At 38.1% G+C, this 23463-nt stretch overlaps 1 protein-coding gene across 3 annotated transcripts in view; it reads left to right on the top strand.

Moving 5' to 3' along the window:
* Positions 1-23463, top strand: part of PDE4D (phosphodiesterase 4D) — a 509895-nt gene that overhangs the window by 20186 nt on the left and 466246 nt on the right. Inside the window, exon 2 of one of the 3 annotated variants that reach the window (XM_064405624.1) lies at positions 8548-8613. The exons of the other annotated variants lie outside the window; for them this stretch is intronic. The gene's annotated coding sequence lies outside the window, so the exon portion shown is untranslated. The remainder of the gene's footprint in view (positions 1-8547; positions 8614-23463) is intronic. 3 annotated transcript variants of the gene reach the window in all.

The following is a 23463-nucleotide window of genomic DNA, read 5'->3' as shown; positions in this document are numbered from 1 at the left end:
TGCTGCCTTTCAGTGAGAACTTTTATCACTTAAGACATTATAAAGGCTGTAAGTCAGCTATTTTGAATACATCCCATTGCCTATTTCTGTCAATTAAAAAAATATTTATTTAGTGTTTTATTTTATTTACAAGGTAACACTATTCTGAAACTTTGTTAAAATTGGGCTATCTTTTAAATGTAAAAACTGATTTTTTTTTTTGCTGGAAAGACAGATTTATTAATATCTATTTATTTTATTAAAAATATTTTAGTTGGATGGGTGATTTTAAACTGTACTACTTTCATTATACTCCTCATAGAAATGGATATCAGTATCAGCTCACAGTGAAAAGTAGGTGCACAAGGGATATCTTAACCAGACCGTGTGTGTGGGGAAGGCGTAAGTGTTTTCTATAACAGAAGATAAAAGCTGTTGAACTGCCAGAGGAATGAACTTATTTCCCTGAAGTCTTAGCTCAGATTTCATTAAATATTTGAGCTTCTAAGGTGCTAGTATATATTGGATTTTGAGAGAAGAATGTGGAAGGCAGTCTGGGGCAAGTCTGTCCCACACAGGTTATCTTCAGCTGCTCAACTTGACAGAAACAGACACAGACTCAGAGTCATTAAAGTAAAAACTTTAAATTAATAAGTATAATTTCTTAATAGAACAACTCTTTACTTTTGGTACTGGGTTTCTAGCTGTCACCTCTACATTACATTGAAGTTACTAACCAGCACCTGTCAGCACAGACTGCCACATTTCATGCTAAACTCTTAGTGAAATTGATTTGAATTATCACTCTTAAGGTTACTAGATGAAAAGCTTTTTTTTTTTTTTTTCCTTGTGTCTGATGGTGAAGTATCACTCTATTTTAAATTCAGTTCAACTGAAGAAATTGTGGAGATAATTTTTTTTGCTACTCTGTTTTCATACATGTAATCTTGTTTTCATGGAACAGTTTGTTCCTGTTATTTTTTCTTCCTTAAGAAATATTGTTTTGCTTTGGAACATTAGAGTCATAACAGGTCTACTTCTGTTTAAGAAGTAGAGGAGAAATAAGCTAAAAGGTTGTTAATCAACCAACCATTAGGTTGTTGAGTACAAAACATGTAGACCAAGGACTCTCTCAGTTGGGGGGACTACCTTGTTGTGTTTTCATTACTTCAGACTTGACATAAGCATGGTGCAATACCAAATAGCTCATGAACTACTTGCCAGGCATTTATTTTCTTCTATTTGTCTGCCTTGTCTCAACGTAACTGTGGTTCCCATTCTTCCTGGCATAGTCCTGAAGGTCAATGTTCAGAGGAACATGAGTACCTAGGACATGTGAAAAATCTCTATTAGGTGCTTCTCAGTCATTAAAGATTACATAAAATACTTCTGTTCTAGTGTGCATGGTTGTGAAGGATCAAAGGTTTAAATGTAAGAGCCACAAGATATGCGCATATGAATACCAGCACTGTGAGCAAATATAGGTAAATCCAACTATTCCCAGATGTATCTGTACTTGAACATGCATTTTTGACTTCTCTTTCATCATTCTTCTGTTTGATGAAGAATTGTTACTTGTGTAATGACATTTGGTAGCATAATTTCATGGCTGACAAAGGAGTGAGCGGAAAAGCAAATATAATTCTATATAAGATAAGTTTGCTGTTGAGTGAATGTAATATAACGCAACTTAATCTAGATAAGGATAGTGAAGTTATATTTTCAAACTGTCCATTTCCCCTCTTAGTTTGTATAGAATTTATTTGTGACAGAGTGGAAAAACTTCAGCTTTAAACTTGTAGTATTTTATGAAGTTTCACCTAGGTAATGATAATGTCAACTTCTGGAGGAAGAAAAATCTTAGGATGTTATTCAGTTTTAGTGATGCAAGTGTATGTTCAATTTGGAGTAGTACAACTCGTTATGAAAGGTAATTTTGTGGAATCCATGAAGAACTCCAGGAATAAAAATAATCAATATTGATTTATTTTCCTGGTGTTTTCTTCTTATATTGCTTTTTACTTGTTTGTCATTTCCCTCTTTTCTCTTGTGTCAGTGGTGCTCCCTGTTAACATAAAAGTCTCAGTCACCCTAAAACTCTGCTGACTGCTGTATCCTGACAGTGACCTGAAGTGGATGTTTACAGAGGAGTACAAGAGGGCATGTACAGAACAATGCTTTCTCTGACATTGCCTCCCAGCTTCTGATATAGAGATATGCATTGCAAATTAAGCTAGGAGTTTGTATTCCAAATAAATGATTTGTTTTGGGTTCATTCCAGAAAAGCCCAAACAAAGGAAATCATAAATCATAAGTAAGTAGATTTTTCCAATTCTAAATATAAAACTGTCCCCACCTTTTGATGAATAAAGGCCTGTTGCTTTGCAGGCACTATTAACTAGTCCTTAATATGTTGTGAATATCTTTTCATAATCTGTTTCAGTAAGATATTACCTTCAGGAGAAAAAAAAATATGTAAAATTATATATTATATATATATTCTTTATATATTATTTTAAAGAGTAAAATATGTTTTAGTGCTTTATGGTTTGTAGAGTAACTTCCCAGTTGCTTCATGTAATTGGAATATTGAATGCAGTATGAACAATAGGGTCTTTATTTCTGATGGATGAAAGTAATGTGATTTGTTACACTAATTAAAATATAGAATTTAATGCCGCTTATTATCTAATATGTATGCTCATGCTATGTTTTTCCACACTTGTATTTAGAATACAATTAAACATGTACAGTTTTGAGACTTATCATGCATATTTCTTCCCAAAATGTGCAAGAAAACAGCTAAGATATACTTGGGCTAATAGCTTGAAGAAAATATCCATGTTCCAAACAGGTATAATAACAGCAATTGCTGACATATGCTGCCATAGCAGTATGCCTGCAGCATATCATTGGTGGAACTGTGTAATTGTTTTCCATGTGTCCTAAAATAGTTCCTATTATATCAGCTTTGTGGGCATATTTACTTGAAAATCAATAAAATTCTTGCTAAGAGTAAAACTCCTTGCAATGAATACCTACAGGTATGTTTTTTTCTTATGAAATTTGTTAGTAGTTAGCTTAAAAATTGGTTTCAAAATACAAGCATGTAGTAACCTGTGTATGTCCTCATATTCCATATAACTGTTATCTTTGTAGCCTCTAGGTTTGTCTGGACAGGTAACATGGAATATCTAAGCTTTGGGGATATTGATTATCACCTTTAGCTCAAAGAATTTAGACAGCTAAACTCTCGACAGGTAACATGGAATATCTAAGCTTTGGGGATTTTGATTATCACCTTTAGCTCAAAGAATTTAGACAGCTAAACTCATAAGGAAATGTAAACTTCAGGGACTAGTTTCTGAGTTCTTTTTTTAATATCACTTTTAAGTCTCACCACACACATACACACACAAAAACACCCTGTCTCCTTCATGACCACCCTCCATCCCCAGTCTTTGACAAAGAACAGATTTGAAAGAGATTTATAATTCTGCACAGTCCTTTGCCTTCAGTGGTCTTGAATGAAAACGAGCTGGCCTTTTTGCCTGCAGCTAATTTGTGTCAACTATAAAACCAGAGGATGATGAACTGGATTAAGGTACTCCACTCATTTCCCAGAGACCACCCAACAGCTTTTATTTGATAGTACAAGAGATGTGAAATCTATGCAGAATTAGACCCTAAAGCCAAGTGACATATCATAAAATTTTCTTACTACAAGACCATTTATCCACCTAGTTCTGCAAAAACTCTAACACCCCACTTCTCTCCCAAAACAGAATGGTAATATAATAGCATGAGGAAGAAAGATGTAGGACTGCAACTAGTTGATTTATACATAGTAACATTTAAAATTGATTTGTTTTTAGCTGTCTTGCTATCACTTTTTATGTCTAAATTGTTTTACTATTTACATATTTACATACTTTTACTAAGTTGTTATTTAAAGGAAATATTTTCTATTGTACACCTGAGGGATGGTTAAACTAAATGAAAATCATTGCTTATTTTCTTGTTTAATTTCTCCTGCATATGAATATGACAATCTTATTTAGGCAGTTGGTAGCTAATGATAAAGCTGCCCTGAATTTTTAGTCCAGTAGTCAGTACTGGAGGGTTAAGTCTATGATGTTCCTCTTATCTAACCTGACATATGTCAAACAAACAAGTCAGCTCTAGAGCATAGATTTCCTGCGGGAGAGGATGAGGAGTAAGAAGCTTGCATGTGGCTGTGGTTTGTGATGATGACTTTCTGCTGCAGATGCAGGTTTTGTCCTAGTTTGCTTCTACCTGGTATAAGGCTTTCTGTGCCAGCGTGTTCAGTAACTGCTGAAACAAGGAGGAAACCTCCCAAAGGACTAGCAAGCTTATTTGTGTGAGAACCATTCAAATAGAAGAAGACAAATTTTAAGAATGTATTTTTAAGGTATAGTAGTAGTATTTCTGTACTATAAAACATCACTTGGTAATTAGCATCAAATTATTTTCTCCTTAAGTGGTGACACTAATTACTGTTGTTTACTGAGTTTTTTTTTATAACTGTATGTATGCCTTGCTGTAGACAAGCTACTTATGTGAAGCCACTTTCTTATCACACACTCTAAGTCCTCATTCATTTGATTTTGTGCTGGTAATACTTGTCTAAATGCAGTTATGACCATACTTTTATTTCTCCTTAGCAATTGGTAGCAGAGGAGCAAGAAGTCCTCTAATGGTTTCTAGTGCCTGAAGATTCATCTGCTTTTTCTCCCTCTAGGGAGGAAAAAGTCTTCTCAGCAAAAGGGGGAGAGCATATGATTATTCAGGTTTCTCTTAATTTACTTTCAGTTTTGACTGAACGCTCTAACCAAAGGTTAAGAAGGAAATTCCGGTAGTCTATCAGCCTAATCACTCAGCCTGAGTCTGAGATCAAGGTGTGAAGTTCCACAAGCCAAGTGCTGGGTCCTTCACTTCAGTCACAACAACCCCAGGCAGTGCCGTAAGGTGGGATAGAGTGGCAGGAAAGGTGCCCAGCAGAAAAGGACCTGGGGGTGCTGGTGACAGCAGCTGAACATGAGCCAGGCTGTGCCCAGGTGGCCAAGAAGGCCAATGGCATCCTGGCCTGGATCAGCCATGGTGTGGGCAGCAGGGCCAGGGCAGGGATTGTCCCCTGTACTGGGCACTGCTGAGGCCACAGCTCCAGTGCTGTGTCCAGTGCTGGGCCCTCAGTGCAAGAAAGACACTGAGGAGCTGGAGAGAGTGCAGAGAAGGGCAGTGGAGCTGGGGCAGGGTCTGGAGCACAAGTGCTGTGGGGAGCACCTGAGGGAGCTGGGGCTGTTTATCCTGGAGAAAAGGAGGCTCAGGGGAGACCTTACCATTCCCTACAGCTGCCTGAAAGGAGGCTGTGGCCAGGTGGGGTTGTTCTCTTCTCCTGGGCAGGAGACAGGAGACACATGACAGGACAAGAGGAAATGGCTTCAAGCTGCACCAGGAGAGGTTCAGGTTGGACATGAGTAATTTTTTCACAGAAAGAGTTGTTAAGCATTGGAAGGGTCTGTCCACGGAGGTGATGGAGTTACCATCCATGACATGTTCAAGCAATTACTTGATGTGGCACTTGGTGCCATGATTTAATTGACATGGTGGCAATCCATCAAAGTTTAGATTTGATTGTAGATGTCTTTTTCAACCTAAATCATTCTGTGGAAACTGAGGGACACTATTTAAGTAACATAATCAAACTGCATCATGTAGGGCCTTCAATCTGGTGTCAGCTTACTGCAACCTGTTGCTCATTCTTTTAACAGCCAAGCTGTAACAGGCACAAGCAATTAAGACATTCCAGGGTGTTGAAATACTGGCTCTTGTACTTCTACACAACAGACCACAAGGCACATGAGGTAAAACCAAGTTAGGTAAGGTAGTAAAGTCCTGGTAGTAGATAACATTGATATATATTTAATATAATGATATTTATACAACATCGTATTATGGTCAGTCTGGTAAGGCAGGAAGAAAGGGCCAGCATTTCTCATTTCATTGAGATCCCTGCAGTAGCAAAGTTTGGCCTTGTTAATGTAAAATAACTGATGCAGGTTAATGCCCCTTTTATTCCCAAAAGATTTTGTAGTTTATATGAAAATTTCTTCTGTCTCTCTAGTTTAGTTTACATGTATTACTAATAATTTTATGTAAATTATGAGTTTTCTGCTGTATTATAAAATGACTCACATAAAATTAATTGATTCAGCACACCCAGGACTTGTCTGGAACTTTGCTTATGTGTGTTTAATATTATTGAGATGACTTTCAACACTTGTTTAAAATCTATGCTTCTGTCTTTTCTGGAATCCTTTTTTTTACCCTGTCTCTTCATTAATTTTTTCATTCTTCAAATGTGGACTTGCAAGCCTCATGATTGCAGGTCTTATTTTCTTGCTCAGTGGGTCTGAAGCACTGTAATCTTTCTGTATCCATTAGATCAAGAGTATTAAATATTTCTTATGAATACTGATTGAAAATGTGCTGTGTCAAGTGCTCTCTTGATTTCTATAAAATAAGCACTACTGTTCCTGAATATTCACTGTGATAAACATACCAGTCACTTGCTTTTTGCTTTTGATACTCCCATACATTCAAACTAAGCATTCTGTGTTGATATCTATATTAGGGTTGTGCATTTGCAAAGTATGTAGAAAAATATATTGTTTGTGAATTTACAAAATTAAAAGAAAGATAACACCTTTTTATAACTTTACTGCAGTGCAGAATAATTTTGGCTATAAATACTTTGAAGTGTTTATAAATAAGGATAAAAAAATTACGAAGTGTGCCCTCTTTTAAAAAACTTATATGGCAGGACAATAAGAAGAATAGATAAGGAGAAGAAAAACTATGGGTTTTATTGACCATAGTACATCTGAAAATGATTTGTAGCATCTGAAAAAGGTCAAAGGTACTGGTACTGGGGGAGGGGGAGAAGCAGGTTACCTCAGGGATGGAAAGGGGGGCAGAAATCCCCTTGGCTTCCAGGCAGCTAACATTTGAAGAAGTTACATAATCAGCAGAATAAACATTAATTTTGTAGACAAGAAGTATATAATAAAGACTTCAGAAAATTAGCTCTAGCAATTTAGCCTTCTTGTGAAATGATTTTAAGTAAGTCAAGGTGAAGTATCTCAATTTTTTAAAAAGCCAGTGAAGAAGAGAATGGCACCAATTCAGACTCATTTCTCCTCAGTGAAAGGAAGCAATCATTCAGCCAGTCTTTGCAAAGAAAATGGAGGGAGCATTAAACTCTCTGAAATCAGAAAACACAGTGTCTTGTAAAAGAAATACTATTGATTGGAAAAATACAGCTGCAGTTGTATAGGTTACTATTAAAGTGCATTCTTTCTTGTTACTTTGTCCTACACTATTTCCAAGCTATTTTCACACTGACTTGTTGGTTGCAGAGTGAGATTTTTCCACTGTGTGGCTGCAGAAGAAATACTTGTGTTAGAAAACATCTTGTAAAAGAATAAAAAGTTTTGGAATTGGGAAAAAAAAAAAATTGTTGCTTGTCTCCTGACCAAGACAGCAAGAAAAGTAATTTTATGGATTCTCATAGTCACCATAATTGAAACAACTCAGTATTTTGAGACAGATGTTATTAAATAATGCAAAATTAGTTGAAAATGAGACAATTGCTCAGTTACATTGTGCTTTTGTGTCTTAATTATTCTCATGGTTTTGTAAGCACTGTGTTCTTTATAACTTTAAAGACACTGAGGCATGGAGATGAGTAATGGTTTCCTAAAAGATTGAAGTTGAGAAGCTATTCCAAGCTAGCCATAAGCAACAGTTGAAAAACTGCATACTTGTTATCTTTGATCATTTTTAATGGTGACAATTCAGCATCTTGTGAGGAAAATAATTAGTATGGATCTTTTGCATCCTGGTGCCCTGCATTTGAATTTCTCCTCTTTAGTGAAACAGATGTTACCTCTTCTTAATTGATTCCTTCAAGAAGAGTCCTAATTGGAATAAAGTGTGTTCATAATCTGTACTGAACCAGACAAAAAGTTATTTATGATTTCTCCCTTTCTCTCCACCTCTCTCTCCCTCCCCTGGTCTCTCTCCCTCTCTCTTCCCTTCCTGCTCAGAAAGATTTGATTCCTCTTGTCTTTTTTTCTGGCATATTTTTTCTCTTTCTTATTTGTCCCCTGTCTTTTTCCATGCCAAGGGAAAGAAAAAAAAAAAAAAAGGGTGGGGAGAAAGAGTTGAAGGAAACATAAAAACACAGAATCCATTTTCCTGGATTATTTCCAACTTTGAAAATACTGAAAAGACCCATAATTGTTTCTGTGATGTAGTATGGCAGAATCCACAATGAATATTAAAGCTCTCCATGCAACCCCATGTAAAAGTTAGGCTTCTAGTGAGTTTGTCTGTAGTCTGAGAGTTTTCTGGAATACCAGTGTAGCCCTTTGGATCCACCTGAAGACAGTCCTGCTGTGTTGCTCATCATCTTGTTTCCTGTACTGATCAACAAGTCTGCCTCTGAATGCAGGGATTGTAATACTGCTTCTTATATTCATTCAGGCAGTCAGTTGGGCAGGATTAAACACCTGGAGGAGGTGGTCTGAGCTACCTTACTTGGCCTGAATGGTGAGTGCCCCATAACCCATCCCTTCCACTGATAAAACCATTGAGAGATTGTGTTAGATGGATGGTAAAAACCAGCTCAGGGACAGGCAGTACCTTAAGCTGTGGCAGATATTTGCTAAGATGGGTGTTGATTCATCATGAAATGTTTAACAATTCTTCAGACAGGTTAATAGCATTTCAACCTGTCCCATGCTCACATCCAGAGGCTGCAGTGTGTAATTTGTGCTAGCAAGTGTCAATCATGGTGTCTGCTTTAAGGTCCATTTTAAATTGTACAAAAATAATAAACACACACCACAAGTTGAGACAACAGGCAATAATAGCACACAGTCCTTAGTTTTTTTGCCACATTGCTTTACACAAATTTCACTTTGTGTTCATGCTTATCAACTTTCCATCTGATTGTGGTTTTGCTTTTAAAAAAGGTGTTTTATTTTGCTGCTATTCTATTGGTCCTGTTCTGATTATTAAACATTATAACTAGGATATTGACACTTTCAATCAGTTTTTCCTCTGAATTCAGGCATGTTCATGTTTCTTTACGACATGAACACCTCAATTTCATATCACTCCTACTGTGTTAGGTTTTTGAAACACCAGCCTATTTTAGAAGACTGGTCTACTCCTCCCGATCATAGAATCATAGAGTGGTTTGGATTGAGAAAGGCTTTAAAGGTCATGTCCAATTTTCCTGAAATGGACAGGGACTTCTTAATCTATATAACATTGCTTTGAGCCCCTTTCAGCCTAACCTTGAATGAGCCTTGACTTTGAATTCTCTGACCCAGGGGTGGGGCATCCCCCATCTTTCTGGGCAACCTGTTCCACTGTTTCACTACCCTCACCATAAAATTTCTTCCATATATTTATACTGAATCTATCTTCTTTTAGTTTAAATCCATTACCCCTTGTCACATCACAACAGACCCCATTAAAAAGTCTGTTCCGATGTCCCTGTTGGCCCATCCAGTGCACACTGATGGATCAGGTGCAGTTTTTTATTCACCAGTATCCTGAGACATTTTTGGCAAGGCTGCTCTTTATCAGTTCATCCCTCAGCCTGTGTTAACAGCCTCTGATAACAGAGTTGCTCTGATTCAGATGCAGGACCTTGCACCTGGCCTCATTAATTTCCTGAGGTTCACATGGGCCTCCTTCTTGAGCTTGTCCAGATCGTTCTGGATATCAACCTGTCCTTCAGGGGTATCAACAGCACCGCTCAGCTTGGGGTCACCTGAAAACTTGCAGAAGTTTTCTTCTCTCAACCCCTCTATGTCAACAATGAAGAAATTAAATAACACTGGTCCCAAGCCTTGGTACAAACCCCTCATGGCACCACTTGTCATTGATATCCACCCAGACACTGAGCTGGTTACCACTGCTCTATGGATGTGACCATCCAGCCGATTTCCCAACCACTAGTCCATTCCATCCACTAGTCCAATGAATAGTCCATTCATTGAAACCATCTCCTCTCTAATTTAGAGAAGGATCATGTCCAAGAGTAACAGAAGGGCAGATAAATGACATCTGTAGTCCTTCCCTTGGCTCATGCAGACGCTGCATCACAAAAAAGCCACTGGCTTGGTCAGGACTTGCCTTTGGTGAAGCCATCCTGGCTGTCCCAAACCACCTCCCTGTCCTCCTCAGCACAGCTTCTGGGAGGGTCTGTTCCAAGATCCACCCGGGCACAGAGGGAGGCTGGCAGGCCAGTAGTTCCCAGGGCGCTGCTTTCTATAGATGGATGCAATGTTTCCATTTCCCCAGCCTCTGGGGACTTCACCTGACTGCCGTGATTTGTCAAATATCATGGAAAGTGCTTGGCAGCTACATCAGCCAATTCCCTCTGGAATCTGGGATGCAATGTTGTTTGTTACTGCTCAGCAGTGCCTTTCAGACTCAGTCAAGCGGGTTTTATAGAGCTGTCTTTGACTGTTTCATCTTCGCCTTAGAAATGTGATGGAGACTTGTGGAGTAAGAGCGTGACAAGGAGAAATACTTTAAAGAAAGGCTTTTACTACATAAAATGTACCCCTCAGCACAGTGTCCTTCACCAGACTGTTTGGGGTATATGTTTTGTTTGCTAATGCTCTACCTTATTAGTCCGGACTTTCTGGGAGAGTCTGACAATGCTAACAACTTGTAGTAAACACTGTAAAAAACCGATTTTTACAAGGTTTTTGAGACACATTTGCAAGCATTTGATGCTGCCTAAATTACTAGTTAACCACATTTCCTCCTTTCTGAAGTGACAAGTAAAAAAAAAAATAGTGCTCGAGGGGACCCATTTCTGACAATCACGGCCAGCATGAGTCAGTCTCTTAACACCAGATGGAGCTGCGGTTATGCAACCCCATGTGTCTATAGGTGAATTAAGGAGCAACCAGAACTCCTTTCCCCCAGGCCTCAAGTCAGGTGCCAACTTGTCTGATGCACTTGGTAGTCCTCTGGAAGTGCTCAATCTAAGAGCCATTTGCTTAGTATAGGAGTAGCAGTACTTAAATTAAAAAAAATCCCTCTGAATTGTTTTAAATGGCACCATGAGAACTTGAAAAAAAAAAAAAGATACCATATTCTGGGGAGAGGGGAGAACTTTTGTCCTTCACCTTTCTCTCCTTTAAGAAAAGGTATCTAGAAAATTCTGGCTGTCATTCTCTGCGCTTTTAGCACAGGGTGGGGGTGGAAGTAAACACAGATTTTCTGCAGGGTAGAAAGGAAAGGCCTTGCAATCTGAAGTTGATGACTGAAGTGACAAAGCATTATAATAGCGCTACAGCTGTTATCTTGTCATGAAGACAAAAAATTCCTGTTATGAACTCAGTATTTTGTGTTTGGATAGGAAAGCTGGCTCTGCTTCTGTATGTCTCCAGGAAACAGGAAGGAGAGATTGCATTTCTAGTTAAGGTGGCATTTTTCCTTTTTTACTGGCTCAAAGTCTCATTTGGTAGTACTTGTGAAAGTACTTTTTGCAAACCACTTAAATTTGAGTTTTTAAATACCATTTTTAAAAACAACAATTAACAGAGTAGTTGGGCCATTAAAAAAATAAAGAAAATAAAGGCAAACAGCTGTTATCTGACTTGATTTGAATGCCTCAGACCAAAATTTTGTTTTATTTGCATGCAATCTCAGTGTAAGTAGATAATGATGCAGTTACATTTTGTCAGAAATCATGTTCTAGTGAGTGTGTTTCAAGGTGGATGTAAATGAAGAAGTATCAGCAAGTACGCAGTGTTTAATATCTGAGGAGACAGGCAGCTGGCAATGTGGTCGCAGCAAGGTGAGATGGCTAACACCAGGGTGCCTCTGTCTTAGCATGCCCCACAGCTTTCAGCATCAAGAAAATAACATGACACATAATGATTCCTTCTAGTCCCTGAAAAACTCATTACCTGACGAGCTGAAGCAATGGTAGTGATTAATTAAAAAAACCAAACAAACAGGTGGTTGTACCCTATTAAAATGCTGTGGGACCCTCACCTTTCCGCTAAAATCCATGTCTGTGGTAGTATCAAAGGATATCTCCCATTTCTTTAACATGAATGACTGCATTTGATGTGAATTCGCAGATAATACTGATCCTACTGAAATTCTTGCTCTTCAGTGAAACTTCCTGTTTATTGAAAGATTTCTCTTCATCATGGTAGTGAGGGCCATGAATCTTAATCTCAGTGGCTTGAAGATTTGAAGTCTTTCTATATAGACTTGCTTGTTCCTTCTAGTTCTCTTTTGCCTGGATTTTTTTCTCTTTGGCTGTGTTACCCAGATCTGAAAGTATTCAAATTCAGGAATTAGACTGCAGTTGAAAGTGTTTTCTATTTTGCACTGACATTTCCTTCAGAGTTCAACAAAATCTTCAAAATGTTCAGGCACCTCTTACCAGCTGATATGAATTTCTATTTTCCATCCATGACATACATTAGTCTTGGGTTTTGTTGTGGTGTATGTGTCACTTCACTACTCCTCAACTGGTAGATTCAAGAAAGAGTTAAAAGTAAAGATGTGTTTAAAGAGCAGACTCTCACATTTTCTATGTAAAGTGTGTGTAATCTCCATTCTGGATGAATAGAAAGGAAATATTGTTAAAAATACTTTCAGGTTGTGTCTACATACCTTGCCTTATCAACTAATTTTTGATACACTTGTTCAATAGTAGAGGTATTGAACTTCTTTGTGTGGGAATTATTTATTTTATTCAGAACTCACTGAATTTTTTTGTTATAAAAATATTCACAAACAATCCATTCCCTCAGTGAGTTTTAGATTTTTCACTAGAATCTCCAGCATTCAGTTCATTTTTTTCTCACTGTTAGTGGAGCAATCCACAAGAAAGTGTTCTTCCTTGAGTCATTCAACCTTGTATCTTAGCAGAATGGGATATAAAACCTTTACTATGATGACAATGATTCATCTCAGAATATGCACATTTGACAGAAAAGACGCCTCTCATGTGAACTGAGAGTGTGCTTGTGAGATCATGGGTAATTTCCAATGTATTCACTTTAACTTCACGCAGCAGAAGCCAAAGTGTGTAGTTTGCTGTCTTCTCTATTTGCACTTTTAAAATATGTTGAAACTGTAGCAATAGAATAAAAGATTACAGATTTCAGTGTTTGCATTTACTGGGAAGCTTTAAACACTGCAGAAATTGTCTCCAGAGGATGTGTGTCCCTCTACATATAAACCTTCATTTCTGCTAAGTGGAAATTGGAATTTAGTCCAATCTTAAACTAACCCTATACTTCTCACTTGTCTATTTTCAAGTTATCTTTTCCTTTTGGCCACCCATGAAGCCTCTCTGGTGATTTTTCTCTGGCAGCTCCCTGCTGCTCCAAGGCACTCCAGGCTGTTATGTAGCAGACAGATACTGGCAGAGCGTGGGTGTAGAGCGGCAAGTGTGCTAATCAGCTGTGTGGCCTTCGTTATGTCACAAGTGACCCTGAGCACACATCCTCTACCATCTAATCCAAAAAGAATATAGAATGCTTTCTTGAAGGACAAGGATGAAGGGTAAATCTGGAAACACTTTAATGAGCAATGTGCTTTGCTACTATAGATTGCAATCACAAAAAACCCCATCAAAAACCCCCACCAAAAAACCCCAAAACCATGTCTAAATAGAGTGTTCTGTGATATTGCAGACTCTTCTTCCAGGGCTTTCCCTTGCACCAGGCAGCTTAAATGTACAGAAAGCAAATGTGGGCTATATTATCATTTTGTGGTTTCCTAAGTGTGAAAGAATAATTCTTATCAGATAATCAGACAATTCTCTTACCACAGATTTAATGAAGCTGGTGTGATCTGCATTATATTGAACATGTGTGGTTGAAATTCTATTCTTATAAAGGTTTGTACTAGAGGGTAGAAATATATATGTGAATCCTCAAAGTCCAGGACAAAACCTCAGAAATGTACTGGTTTTGTTTCGTAACTGAAGTGTCTGTGTTCCTTTTTGCTCCCCTTAAAGATATCACTTTTCAGTTCACCACATCTGGGCCCCTCATCGTCTTCGTATTTTCCTGTTGCATAGAAAGAGGAATTAAAGAAATTTCAGAGAAATTTCTTGTCAGCGCAACAGCTCAGAAAAGATGATGCAATATACTGTTGCATAAAAATGTATTAGTTATTTTACTGTGACACAACCCAGTAGTTGCATAATATAATTGCCAGCACAGAACTACTTTCAGGCCACTTTGAAATGAATTGATAGTTTTACATTTCTGCTTTGAGGTCTCGGTACTGAAAGAAAGTCTAGCAAATGTCTTTCTTTAGGTTTTCTTGTAGCTATTTAAAGACCTACTAAGGAGTGTTGCTCTTTCATCGTCCATGTCCAAAAATGCACTTTTCCTTTTCATTGATTTTGTATATGGGGCAGTACTGCAGTCAGCCTGAATCTTTGATGTCATATTTTGCATAGACTCTGAGTAGGACCTTGGACAGGACTAACATCTCTTAAGTATAGCTGGCATTCTAACAACAAGAAAATGCAACGGTGGCTGGCCTCGAAGATAAACCCCAGCTAGCTGTGGCCAGCACCGCCAGCAGCACGGGGGCACTCTCCCGATCATGGGCTCAGTCAGGAGAGCACCTAAGGCTTTCGCCTTATGGGACGAGGATCCGCCAAGAAGAGAAGGGGCTGCTACCCACAGAAGACAAGACACAGACTTCGGTGACAGCACAACTCTGATTTAATCCAGGGGAGACTGTCATCCAAAGACCTCAAACTGAGGTCTTACAGCAGTTTTTAAAGAGGGGTGAGCAACCAATAGGGAAATAGAGGGGTGTCAGGTGGGGGTGACGGACACAATGGGATGACCAATAGGAGAGAGCATAGGGAGGGGCCTTGGTCCCTGAACCAATCACTCGATGCCCTGGGTGGAAGATTCTAGATGGGAAGGCTGGGCCATTGAGTGACGGACAGGGCACCAGGGAGGGGTTTAGGGGAAGATACATAGGTTGCCAGGGTAACAGGGAGGGGAAAGACTAGAAGGATGGGGCGATCGAGGAGAGAGAGACTCAGGGCAGAACCACTGTAACAAAGGGGGGTACACGGAACAAACCATATTACAATCTGAAAATAAACACACCACTACAAGAAAACTAATCTTGAGTTGAGATTTTTGGCAAAAGAGATTCAAAGAACCACAAAGATTTGTAAATAAACAACACTGGATACTCTGGAAAAGCATGGGGTATGCTTTTTTGCCAAATAAATCTAGAGTTTGCTTGCCAGAAAAAAGGAAGCCTGTCTTCCTTCAGATGAAATAAATACGAATGGAACTGTTGTCAGCTCCATCCATCCTCTGCTAAAAACTATGGAGCCTTTCCCTCACTAAAAAAGCTCTTTAAGCATTCTAGGCTTATCTGTAGTCAAATTTAGCAGCATGTATCATCAAAGGGGACAGTGTGGTGAGTGTTTCAGAAAGCTGCTAACAGCTGAACTGAGGCTCTTCCCCAAATGTCACACCACAGATAAATCAGAGCAGCCAAGCACATATATAATAAAAAGCTAACCAACCAATGAGCCAACCAAATCAATAAAACAAAAAACCTGAAAGCAACAACAACAACAACAAATCTCCACGAAATACCCTTCGCCTCTTTTCCAAAACATTTTGCAGAAGGACTACATAATGCAGGTTTCCAGAAGAAAAGCTTCAGTGGTAGGAACTGTAATTGATTGGTGCAGCAGAGCCACAAAGACTGTGGGGAGAGTGACAGATTGTACTGACCTAGGTACTTCATAGTAAATATTTGTTTTTATCCTTAAAATGGAAGATAAACCAGATTTCACCACAAGCAGCACTCTAGAAAATTGTAATTCTTGAAGGGTGTTGCTCCAAATTCGTCCCATACTTATTACTAGGTTTTTTTTGTTATAGAGATTAAAGATGATTACTCCTACTTAGCTATGTTTCTTGCAATACTGGAGCAATAGTATTTGCCTGTGGTATAAGTGATTCTTCATTTAGACTTGAATAGGTTTTTGGGTTCTGAATGCAAGATTCCTCTTAGCCTATCCATCCAGGGCACTACAGTTTGTCTGGAATACTTAGTATACTCTGATCTAGGTGTAATTTATTTATCTATTCTGTTGCTGTTTCAGTCCCAAGTGTTTCACAGCATAAAAACATGAAGTTCCTGCTGAGAAAATAATGGTGAAATGAAAGGTCAAACCTTTTAGTACAGTGGCAGGTAAGTGGGGAGTTTTGGCTGCCACCTTCAAAATTGCGGTAGATGTTATTTATGCTCTTAGATACCCTGCTTCATTGCCACCTGCACTCTTTTCTGAGACAGTTTTAGATTGGTTTAGACGATGTTTAAGGTATTTTAGTTATAACTACTCCCTCTTGTGCTTACGCTGCTCTGCTCTCTTCTGTTGCATGGCCAGACAGATCAGACTCTTGGATTTTGTGCTGAAATAGAGGAGATGCAGTAACTAGCTGGGTCAGAGCTTGGTCTCAGTGATTAAATGTCAGATGATGTGAATCACCATCCAAAGAACAGCATATACAGGGCATTCAGCCTCCCAAAGGACGGCTGACTCACTTCTATGTCCTGCTCATCAGAGGGCTGGAATGAGAGCCAAGGCTGTTTGAACAGTCTGTGAGTTATGGATAATGCTTGGACTGGACAAGGAGGCTCTAACTAAGCGTGCAAACCCAGCCTGTTCCTGTGCAGCTCTGCTCAGCTGGCAGCCTGCATGGCAGGCCTTTGCTGTGAGTATTGCAGTGAGATGTTTGAAAAAAGAAAAAGGAATGCTGCATGGAATGAAGGGTGAAGTGCTGGTTGCATGTGAACTAGAAAGTGCCTTCAGGTGTAGGCAACAGAGTGGGAAGTGAGTAAAGATGAGCAGTGGAATATGCAATGCTCAGAAATTATGGAATTGTACCAGATCATTATGTCAGCATAATTAAATTCCATCTTCGCTCAATTAACATACTTATCTGCCTCTTCACCAAAAGGCAGATCATATGGAACTTATATAAAGGAAAAGTATGGACTTTCATTTCTACTTACACTTGTGGCCTCTCAAAGAACATATATATATTATTAGAATGCAAGGGTTAAAGGCTATTGCTAACATCACTGTATTAGCAGAGGATCAGTTTGAGCTTTGAAAATAATCCCTGCCAGGATCAAGAAAACTCCTTCTTACCTCTGAAAACTGCAACAAGGATGCCTGTGCTCAGCCGAGCGGTAGGTGTGCAGTCACCTGGGAATGACTTGTTGTGGTTGGCTGTTTGAGGCGGGGGGAGGGTGGTTTCCTCCCATGCTCTTGTCCACCTTCTTTAAAACCAGATTAAAGGACTGGGCCGGGGTTATGCAGGTTTTGTGCATACACCTCACCTCGAGTGCTGGGGGCAGTTTTGGGCAGCACAATGTCAGAAAGACCTGAAAGTGTTAGAGAGCATCCAAAGGAGAACAACAAAGATATTGAAGGGTCTGGAAGGGAAGTTTTAGGAGGAGCAGCTGAGGTAATTTGGTTTGTTCAGCCTTGAGGAGAGCAAGGGGAGACCTCATTGTTGCTTTCAGCCTGCTCCCAAGGGGAAGCAGAGGGGCAGGCACTGATCTCTTAGATGGAGAGCAGTGACAGGATGAAAGGCAATGGCCTGAAGTTGTGCCAGGGGAAGTTTGGGTTGGATATCAGGAAAAGGTTCTTCCTCCAGAGAGTGGTTAGGCACTGGAACAGGCTCTCCAGAGAAGTGGCCACAGCACCAAGCCTGACACAGTTCAAGAAGTGTTTGGGCAATGCTCTCAGGCACAAGATGTGATTCTTGTGCGGGGTCAGGAGTTGAACCAGGGGTGATCCTTTTGGGCCCCTTCCAACTCAGCATATTCTATGGTACTGTGACTTTCTCATATCTTATTATCTTGTAGAGGCTAAAAACATTTAGTTCACATTGCATTGTATTTTTTAGAGTTATGTTGTGAACCAGGGAAAGACAGGATAAACTTTGATGTATTGTCCTTGATTTTTTTGGTAGTCTTGGAAGCAGACTTTTGCTTGTTATAACTGAGTGCCTGCACTATATTCTTGAGAAGCTTTGCAATTGCATGTGACTGGAAGGTGAAAATAAAACTTCTATGTGTTAAGGCTGAACACTGTTAATTTTGCTGTCTGAATTTGTTGGGCTGTACTTAATGTGTAGGGAACTTCCACTGCACTGGGTATTTATCTGCCCAGGATTTCACTAGCTCACAGAATTATGCTGTAGTCACTGGGTTGGAAGAGAATCTGTTTTCTTCTGCTGCTGTCCCACAGCACAGGCAGGTGTACCTATATTTCCACTTGAAAAACGTTTTCCAGGAGCTTTCCAAAGAGGAAGGCCATGGCGTTCTCACTTCGTGTATTCCATGACACTGGCTTCTGTGCTGTCAAAGTTGCTCTAATATCAGCTCTTTATCTTTCTAACTGAAATAGATGGATTCAATTCTGTTTGCCATAACTGGCTGCAGTCTTGAGATGTTCAGCTGTTTATATTCCATTTATTTGAAACATTATTTATGTTAAATATTGTGCCAGTAGACTTGAATATACTAGTGGGCCATTCACTGTTGTGGCTAGTGATCTCTTTGCAAGTCTGAATTATGCAAAACTAAAAAAGACTTTTTGCTTATGTCTATCAAATTTCGATGTGTATATATTTCTAATTCATAAATCAGTCTTGGGAGTTTCATTCTCTGTAATGGGAATTTAGGGGCCAGGTAAGCCATGAGAAAAAATTTGTGAACAAAAGGCACTCTTGTGATTGCTACTGGATAGAGATAAATGCCCCAGATATGGTAGGTTATTTAGATGATCATGGTAATGTCAGTGCACTTGTGGAATTCAATTTCCTTTTTCCTATTCTCTTCCTAATACCATATTTATGAATCAATTCACTAAATCCAGAGAAAATTTGCTTGTATTTAAGTATACTCAATTTACTTAGGAGTCACGGTTACGCACACGAAATGCCAGTGGTTGTCTTCAGGAACTGTGAAAAGTCCTCAGATATTAATTATTTAATTAAATAATTTTAAAATTTCTTTTGAATTAAGTTATATGGATTTGAAACTTGACACCACATATTCAGGATTTGAAACTTGACACCACATATTGAGGATTTGATTTAGTACCAAATATTGTTACTGTCTTTGTATTGTTTAGTAGTTATTTGATAGAATTATTAACCAAAAATTTTGAGGTTTTTGATCTGCAGGTTTATAAGGTAAACTATTGAAAAAAGAATTAACATCCCAGCAATAGGGGGAAAATTTGTCTCAGTCTTTCCCTACATAATTTTTGTGTTTTGTGGTTTTCTGTCTTTTTTGTTTGTTTGTTTTTGTTTTGTCTTTTGTTTTTTTGTTTCTTTGTTTGCTTTTTGTTGGTAAATTGTGCACTTTCCATGGAAGTAGGCTCATGGCCTCCAATATATTATAATACATTTGTATTACATCTTTATATTACATCTTTTTTCCTTCTTGCACCCATTGCATTTTAAGAATAACTGGGTAGGTACTTTTGCCTTTGAGGCAGGTACTAAGCACAAAATCATGTACAAATTTAATAGTAATACTGAGTTGCTGGCATTTTCAGCTTTGCATGTTACAACACAATGAAGCATTACTTTTGACATGTGTTTTTCAGTTTCTAGCCCTACTGGTACCTGTCAAAGAGATATGTGTCTCTGCTGCTGTTTATTCTAACTCTTTGAGGATGATGAAAGCTGCAGAAGGGACATCATTGGCATCTCTGCATTTCATTATGTTTTAAACACTGAAGTGACTCATTAAGAGCAAATAGTGTATTGCTTTTACTAGACTGTGTAAACAAGAAGTATTGAAAACCATCTTTCATTTTCAGTCTGTCAGCCAATGAAATGTTAGATCATTAAACCAGTGCTATCATGTCTATAGCTTATCATGTTACCATTTAAAAGAAAAATTTTTATTTAACTCAAGTAAATCAGAAAACAAAGTTAAAGTAAAACCAAAACATGTTTTCTAGATAACTCTCCAATTTATATTATGTTTTATTAAGTGTTTTCTGCTTCTCTCTGGTTATTGCATGCAAGCAATTTAATCTTTCTTCAAGTACACCAGACATGGAAAAGAAAAGTAACTCCAAAAAGCATATATAGGTCCCTTTCCCCAAGCATGGTCTACAAAATTTTTGTACAAGCACTACTTTGAAAACATTGGAGTTTTTTCACAATGTAGTTCAAGTCAGTTGTCCAGTACATTCTGGTTTTTAGTAAGGCATAGATTTTAATTTAAAAAAGTACCTCTTAGATGTCTTCTTTCTCCATTTGTCAAATGGAAAAAGTGGAGCAGCATTTTTGAACACTAAAATTGGAGTTCATTGCCAGCCTGTTTTTGTGTTTGATGCATAGAAAAGCTCTAGCAATAAAAAGCTCAATAAATGATCTGTGATATTTTATGAATACTGAGTTATACTATAAAAGTCTGAATCTCATGCATCTGGACATATGTTTCAAAACTCTGAAAATACCCTATGCCCATTTTTTAGAAGTAACTACTTCCCCAGGAGACAAGTGTCTTTATCAAAAATCCCACAGACACCTACAGTCTGATCTGGGTAATTCCTGAAACTTCAAAAAGTACTTATTCCTGCAAAACCCATGGAAACCAACAACATACAGATGCCTTGAAGTTTTCAAAGCTCTCACTAGGTAATTTTTGCAACTAGCAATTCTTTAAATATCTTTGATGTTAAAGTTCAGTCTTTTATCCCAATCTGTGCTGACAACAATCATGGTCAGATGAAGTCTTTAGTTAATAGACAGATAAATCGGAATTTCAAGGTAACAATTTTTTTAAGGGAAACTTATTTAAAAGATGTAATAACATTCAATGATATTAAGATTTTAGTATAAAAAAGCCATCAGAAAATCTCTTTGTCTTTTGTAAATGTTTATTACACAACTATTTAGAAATACTTTCTAAAATGTCTGTGTTCTTTAAGGTCACTGCAGTAATTTCCAAGTGTGGTGTCATGATTCATAGCCTCTTGAACGTAGCATCTTGAATAATGGTGTGTGAAAAAGACTTTGTTTATATAAATGGAGGTAGATTATAAAATACAGTTCTTGCTTGTGGACCAGCAAGTACCTGGGATGTGGTTGGATTTTGAAATTATCAGAAGATATAACTTTTCAGCTTTATTTTTACTCCACACTGACCAAACAGAATAAATAGTATTTGATCTTCATTTTATGGGGCAGAGAATAGGCAGGGTATAGAGCAAAATTTTGATGCATTCAATTTTATTGGAAACCCATCAAAATCCTTGTCAAACTATACTCAGTTTTAAGGGACCAGTGTCGCAAGGGGGAAGTTGGTTTTTAAATATAGCTCAGGTTTTCTGTCTGTAAGTATAACCAATTGGGTAGTCAAAAAACATAATGCCTTTTAAATGTCTGATTCTGAAGCCCAGATTAGGCATCCAGTTATCCTATGCAGCTGGAAAAGGTTAAGATGATAATCTCATCCACAGTTACTTAATGTTGGCAGTAGCAGTAAAGTGAGTTGAGGGCTAGATCCCACCTCATCCAGTTTTTCTCTAGGCAGACATTTACTGTTCTGTCAGCTGCATTAGGAGACCAGGCTGCGAGCCACTGCACTGCAATGGCAGTGGCTAGAATAAAACAGCCCCCTGCAAGACACATGTTGGGTGAGAAAGGCACCTTTATTCATTTCAGTGATCTGGATTGAAATGTAGTCATGACAGATGTGTTGTGTTGGTGTAGCTGTGATGAGACAAACCCCTATGACCCAGAGAGGAGAGGCAGGGACAGCAGATCTTTGAAGCTCCTTTGCTATGACACCAAAGAGACTGCCACCTCTGCCCTTACATACTTTGTATGGCTCCCTGGAGGGGCTAAGTGACTCTTACATTACAGTTATACTTCTCAGATAAATATGTGTAACATGATGGTGTGGATATCCTCTGTACTCTTCTTAAATTACAAGTATTAAATATACATATTAAATAGGTAATGAGGAATTGGTAATGTAAAGCTTATTGTCCATTAATTCCTAGCCCTTGTGAGGAATACTATAGAACACCTTAGAAATGAAATAGTTAATTCCATGGAAATAGTAGTGCTGTGTGCTTTTGTTTTTCTCCAGTTTAACAGTTTAAACATTAAAAGGTTGTGGTGGTTTTTTTTTGAAAAAGTCAGATCCTTTGAAAACTTAAAATGAGGGATTACAAATACTGTCAACAGCAAGTAAGTTGGGTCAGATCTGCTAATAAAAAGGAATAATTTTGTCAACAAAAAGCTTTCTCTTTCTCATCTGTTCCAATGCTTATCTCAGCCTTGCTGTGCTCATGTTTTTCAAGTCACCCTCATAATAAGACATATCTTAGGCATGATTATGCTAAACCTATTCTGCTCACAGATTCTTGTCCTTGCTGAAAAGCATAAATGAAGAATTAAATGGATGGCTTCTGTAATCATAGCACGAATTTTTGTGAAAAACTAATGTTATCACCTGTCTTCATATTTAAATTTTCCCCATTTTTTAAAAAAGGAAGAAAGGTTCTGGCATGAATTAGCAATTTTCTTACCAACTTTGAATGCATTTAAATTATTGAGATTCTGTAAAAAATGACACAAATCTGGAGATAAACCTTCAATAATAGATAAGTCCTGTTCTTTCCACGTGTCATTGTAACATACTGTGGTAGAAATCTCTGCTCGTGCTAGCACAAACAGATTTAGATTTCTGTTCTTCCCCTGTAATTGCTTATTAAGGAATTCCTTTTATTCAGTTTAGAAATGTCATGGGGAATACAAGGAATTGGGAAGATGATAATATTATTTTTTCCAATCCCACCTTTTTTCCATTGAACTGTGAAGTGGTTCTGATAACTCAACAGTATATTTGCATTTAGCTTTATTCACTACTGGTTTACTATGCTATTTGTGAAGGTAATGAAAATAATTACAAATTCAATTGAAACTCAAATGTTTTCACTCCTGGATGAACTTGGCTTTGCCTTTGGTTCAGAACTAGCAGTTGTAGCTGCATCGTCTAGACTTAATTTACATTTTGATTGAGTTTTAAACCTTCTTTACAGACGATGATATACCAAGAGAGGACACAATCATTTCAATAATGGAGAGAAAAGCACTTTTTATGATTTCTTTTAAATATGGAAGACTCAGCCGTAAGGAAAAATATGTTGCCAATAGAACAGAAATTAAAATTTGATAGTAATTTGACGGGAAACAAATTACACCAGAGGAATCATACGAGGCAGATTGTAAAACTGATAATTCGCATAACTGTCAGCATTAGAAATCTTTCCACTAGTACCAGCTGTATATCTACAGG

Source organism: Passer domesticus, chromosome Z (assembly GCF_036417665.1).
Source record: "Passer domesticus isolate bPasDom1 chromosome Z, bPasDom1.hap1, whole genome shotgun sequence".
Lineage (NCBI taxonomy): Eukaryota > Metazoa > Chordata > Aves > Passeriformes > Passeridae > Passer > Passer domesticus.
The sequence above is the reverse complement of the archived record's forward strand: the minus strand, read 5'-3'. Positions and strand labels throughout refer to the sequence as shown.